The sequence below is a fragment of the Bactrocera oleae genome, chromosome 3, assembly GCF_042242935.1.
Source record: "Bactrocera oleae isolate idBacOlea1 chromosome 3, idBacOlea1, whole genome shotgun sequence".
NCBI classification, from domain to species: Eukaryota; Metazoa; Arthropoda; class Insecta; order Diptera; family Tephritidae; genus Bactrocera; species Bactrocera oleae.
This window is the reverse complement of record NC_091537.1, coordinates 56,683,665-56,689,778: the sequence shown is the minus strand read 5'-3', so window position 1 is coordinate 56,689,778 and position 6,114 is coordinate 56,683,665. Positions and strand designations below refer to the sequence as shown.

The following is a 6,114-nucleotide window of genomic DNA, read 5'->3' as shown; positions in this document are numbered from 1 at the left end:
TCTGTTTAATTTATTTATCCTTTGGAATTTCCTATCTTGCGGAGAAGTCGTATTAGTGTAGTTAGGTGTCCTATCTCTCTTATATGTATTACTATAATTATTATTATAATTGGCACTTACAGCATTATTATTCCTGGTTGTCTGTATGTATTGCCTGGAGTCGTCCACGTCCATAAGTATTGGTGCAGGTTGTGGTTGTAGCTGTTTTACTTGGTGATGTTGATTTCTCTGCATGCTGAAGTTCGGTCTATACTGATTTTGGTACCTCTCTTCTAGATGTGGGTGATTATTTTGGCTATATCGTGCATTGTATCCCTGATGGTTGTTGTTGGATCTCGATGAAGTTGGTTGGTAATTATTCCTCTGTATCCTTACGTTTGATTTGTCCTCCTTTCTTCTCTATGTGGTGGTTGATTCTGGTTTGAATGATGTTGACGTTGGTTTAGAGGTCTGAACTGTGTCTCAAGTTCCTCTCTCACGTTGTCGTGAAAAATGGTGCAGGCTGTCGCGTATGCTGATTCTAGATTTCCTGGGTTATGGCTATACAATGTACCGCTGGTATATTTAGAGTTTAACCCAAGAATGAAAGTTCTTACTGCTTCCTGGTTAGTGTATGTTTTCATTCCCTCGTTATTTTCATCATTGGACATCTCAATTTTTGTTAAGGCTAAGTTAAGGGCCTTAGAAACCTCACTGTGAAACTCTGCAAGAGTTTTTCTACCCTGGGTGATTCTCTTCATTTCGTCGAGAAGCACATATAATGGGCGTTGGTCCGCATACGTATAGTCTAGTCTGTTAATTATTGAATAAAAATTCAATTTGGTGTTGTGGTTCGTCAGAATATTAGCAGCTGGTCCTGTGATTTTTGTTCGTAATATTCCCAGGGCGCTATAATATTTTGGATGATTCTGGAAGATTTTTATAGCTTCCATTTAGGTCCAAACCTGTGATCTCCATGATCTGTACTGCTCTTTAATCCCGTCAAATTTGGGTAGAGATTTGAATAACTCAAGGTCGATATCCTTGGGGTCACTGATATTTAGTTTTACTTCGTCGCATAAAACTAATTCGAGCGGAGCGTTTTGTTGTTCTAGCGAAGCTATTCTCTCCGTGAAGTCAGCTGTTTGTTGCTGCATCTGGTTCATCAACATGGTCATTTGGGCGCTTAGTTGGGCTAGTTGTTGCTCCATTGTAGAGTTATTTATTTTTCTGTGGTCGTCGTAGGATTTCTGCCTTTTTTTATTCTTAAGTCTTCGTAATGTATCCAGTTTTAATTTTTTCCACTTTTTTCTTAATTTTTGGGAGATTTTGGTTTTGTTCAAACGGTTTATGCTGTCTGTTATTTTAAGGTTTGCTTTTACACGTTTATTAATTTGTTATATCTCGCTTTTTCAGAGATTGGTTTTGTTCAAAATGGTTTATGCTGCCTGTTATTTCAAGGTCTGCTTTTACGCGTTATGAATTTGTTATATCTCACTTTTTCAGAGATTTATGCTTTTCTTCAAAGCCGTGGAATTTTTTATTATCCTTTAGTTTGAGGATATTTGGCTGCAGTCAAGAGTTAGACCGGCTTGAGCCCCCAGTTATTATCGTTTTTTACGATATGAGAAAAAAGAAATATGTTTTCACTACGCCGAAGTGCGTGTTCTTTATTCATAATCTTTAGACTAACTAGTTTACATAAATCTTAGTGCTACTTATACTATTGACAGAGAACGTATATCATAGAGAAGGTTCATGGTGTGCCGATTGTCAAAATGTTCCTCTTGACGGAGGGTTACTCGCCAACATTAGTGCATTTCACCACAAACAAATTATAAGCTGATTTCACCAGAATTTTACCCCTGCGGAGCGCAAAATAGCAGAATTGAGCATTTTGAATGTTAAATGAGAAAAATAATGCTAAATTCAATGTTAAGAAATGTACGCTTACAAATTCGTATATTTACAATGCGCAAACGACTTTGCATATAATTTTAAGATATTCTGCATATACAGGGCGGCTCACGAATCGTGCTACAAAAATTAACCGTATTAAGTTTCTTTTTTATCAATTTTTGTTGTATTGTATAGAAAATTTTAATTTTATTTTATACAATTAATTATTCCTCCATGCTTGGCCACGCATATGCGACACCTAATTAGCAAATTAATGCGGGCTGGAGGGTTCAAGTCGGGATTGCCTCAAATATCTTTTTAATGGACTGCTTCAGTTCAATTAGATTTCTGGGTTTGATTTTGTACTCCTCTTGCTTGACATAACCCCATAAGAAAAGACCAAGTGCCGTTTCAGACAGGGATGCAAAAGAGTCTGATGTTTTTCAAATTTTCTTTTGGTGTCGCTCTGGGCATTCACACGGTCAAAAAGAGTCCAGCAACTCGAGTCTAGTTTTTCTGCATTCCTTTTCACAAAATGTTCGTAAATATTTGTGCGGTTCGACTGCGCAACACCGCGCAACACTGCGTGCTGCGTATTTCATTTGTATGTTGAGATGATGGTCACACATTTTGCTTGCAATGAATTACCATGAATATGGTAGAACAATATGCATAATACAAGTACCTACCCGCTAAATAGTTTCAAAAAAATACTAAAGACGGGAATTCCCTAATCCACAAGAATGTATTGAATATCCGCTACTAATATTTTCAAGGCCAAATTTATAATAGGAATTTCCTAATCTTTAAGTATTAAAAACTCATAATTTCTTTACTCCGTATTAAAAATTCATAATTTCTTTACTCCATAATCTATATCTTAATTTTCTCCTTATTTACAATTTGTCATAATATTTCTATTATTCTATGCATACGTATTTGCATATTACATACAAAAATAGATAACAGAACTCAAATTTGCGATCGAATTCATTTGGAACCGAGCGCTCTTGAAACCATTCAAAGGATTTGAAAGTGAAAAGGAATGCTGAAAAGGGTAGCAGCGAGCTGTTACGAACAAGAACACAAAGCGTGCCACCCGAACACGAGTGGCACGGTCCCTTCGTCTTTCCTCGTCGTCCCCTCACCCACAATAAACTGGTATGAGACTCTTTTGCGTCCCAATGTGAAACGGCACCAAGCGGTCGCAAATATTCTTATACATATATATGTAAGTATATGTATAATTATGTGTGCATGTAAACAAATATGAAAGTACCCATTATAATTGTTAATTTGTTTATATGCAACGTATGTGTGTAAATATGTACATTCATTGTTTCATGGGAAATCTCCGTTGCCACGGACAACCAATGGCCGAAGCTCACGTTTTTTGTTTTCTTGTCAAAGAGTCACTGTGTCGAAGGACTGACGCGACGACAAAGCGTCACAACATTGTGTTGTTGGTAGAAAATCCGAGCTGTGCCGAAAAAATATTAACGAACGGCCGCCGATTGTCACCGCTTCCCTTGCCGCTCTAACAGCTTTGCCCACAAATCATCGTAAATATGTATGTTTATATATGAGCATGCATACATATTGACGCAGATTTTTATGAGACACGGAAAAATATTTTAAAATTGTAAAATATTTTAAATCGACAAAAGCTTTGTTGCCAGTTTTGTCAATTTTTTCTGTGTTTTGTGGGCGTGCGTGGTTGCAACTTTTCCCTTCCAGAGGGAATATCAGAAATTTGTTCAATTTATGATTTTTAGCTTTTGCCATCGTCGTGAAAGGACGCTTGTTGACAAAAGCATGCTCGGGGAGATGTGAGGGTATCTGTTTTTATGAATGAAGCGAGGTTGCTTGTTAAAAGTACGCTTGCGTTCATGAATGAAAATGTTGTTGTTGAATATTTTACTATAAACTTGTGACCATTGTTGTTTTTGTAGAACAATGTTTGTAGTTTTTGCGGGTGACATATTAACATGTGTACGCATATACATATGTATGTATGTTGGTTTGTGTATGCATTATTTGTTCGGCAATTTTATGTATAAATACATATATGCGTGTACATATAAATCAATGCGCGCACATATAGTGTATTGATAAGTGATAAAATTATGATTTGAATTTCTGAATCCGCACATTCAAATGTGCTTGTGCAGATATACATATGATTATATATAAGATTAATATGATAAAAGATGTACATATGTACATATACATATATTGTAATAAATTTAATCTCTATTAAGAAAATACATATATTATGTAAAAACTAAATAAAATCATTAAATTCCCAAATTGACTATATACATATAGTATTTTTAAAATTACATAATTTAATTAGAATGTTATCAGTTTTGCATGTTTTCATAAAAATTCGCAAAATGATATTCATATCAATAAATAAGATAGCATATAAGCATATAAAAATATAAACCAAAAGAGTAACATGCGGCTGTAAAATCAACGCAAGTCCTGAGCATAATTTTTATTCAATGCTCAGCTCTGTTCACTCGCCAGTGTTAAAATTTCTCCTTCCGAGCCGACTGTGGTGAAACACTCTCATCGCATTTTGTTAGGTTTTGACAATTCACACGCTGGTCCGTAGTTGGACCTTCTCTATATTTTACGTTCTCTGGTACTACTTATGGTATAATTTTTTCGTTAATTTTATAATTTAATGAAATTAAATGGACAGTTTTTCTTAAAAATAATGTGGTTTATCGCTGCATATGAATGAATTTGGTCTTGACCTTTGTTTAAACCTTATAACCTTAATATACTGATTTCCGCTCCTTTCGTACAACAGCAACCTCATATACCCCACATATAAAATCTAACCCCTTTGGTTCAGTTTATATCACATATACCATGTTTGAGTTAAATAGCTTCTTTTTGTTAAAGTTAACATTTCGGAGAAAAAATATTATCTATCTAAAATAGTAAATCTATGATCAATAACATAAGTTAATAAGATAAAAAATAATAATCGAATAATAAATGTTGAATTCTTTCGCATCATTTTTATACTTTCGCAACATGTTGCAACAGAGCATCACCTAAAACTAATCGAGATATATATAGATTTCAGTATATTTTCTCAGCCATTCTTTCATGTTGAACTTATAACAAAATATACCAGACAACAATGTAAAAATGTGTCTTAGAGCGCTGGACTTTGTATAGAGCAAAAATTCCTTTCTAGAAAAAATCGCGTGAGATAAATATTAGTAGTGTAGTATCAAAAGGGCTAAAAATCCTTACTTGAATGTATACTTTGAATGTATGTATACTTTGAATGTGGTAATAGATAAACTGCGACCCCATCGGTTAAAATGCTATTATCTATTATTTCAGTTTTGCGACACAATTTAATATGAAGATCATCAGGTGAACTGTAAACTCAAGAAAATTACATTTAAGTACTTTTTACGATTTACCCAGCGCCGTTGGTAGCTTATGAAAGTTTTAGATATTAAGACAGAAAGAAGAAAATATACATACCTGCTCTACATATGTGTGTACCATACTTAATTATATGTAAGTTATTGTTAATTTAGCCTTCATAAGCAGACCTTTAAAAAAAGGTGCCATACCCGTTTTAAAAAGCGTTAGACAAAAGCAATTTACGGAGGTGTTTTCCGAGCACTTAGTAGTTTCTAAAATATTGTAACGGATTTCTCGATAAATCGTCTACCTGTAACTCACTCTTGAGTTCGATCACTGGATTGTTAAATAAAAGTTCCAATTTAATGGCTACACACTTATCTTTATTTCTTATTCTAACAACTTAACACTTATTGCTCGTTATTCGAGCTTACAACTTCTTGCTTATAGCTTAATTGCTCTTATCACGACAATACTCTAACTAGAACTGTGTTTGCTGCACAGTCCGGCAGCTCTTATATAGTAAATCTGTAACAAAACATTGCTTCTAGAACATTCTGGCAACTACGAATTCGCTAACTAGTTGCTTCTGGCAGTTTATCGTTGATTCGATTTTGTTCTATCATCCGTGTTCGTCACAATATAAATATAACTAAATAATCTGTTTTATTATGTTAGTGAATATCTATGTAGTATATAGGTATATAAAAGTACGTAAGCTGTATGTACAAAAATATACCATAATAGAATTATTATATTCTGTAGCAACATGTTGCAAGAGTATAATAAATATCAGTACATTGTGTTTGTAGTTTCAGTTACACTAGATTTCTTGAC

The 6,114-nt window shown here is 34.2% G+C and overlaps 1 long non-coding RNA gene across 1 annotated transcript; it reads right to left on the bottom strand.

Annotated features, from left to right (window-relative positions):
- Positions 1-1,622: 1,622 nt before the first annotated feature.
- LOC138856233 (uncharacterized) lies at positions 1,623-5,740 on the bottom strand. Its single transcript, XR_011395355.1, has 3 exons — positions 5,395-5,740; positions 5,155-5,285; positions 1,623-5,091 (listed from the first exon to the last, which is right to left on the bottom strand). It is a non-coding gene; the product is annotated as an uncharacterized lncRNA (long non-coding RNA).
- Positions 5,741-6,114: the final 374 nt, after the last annotated feature.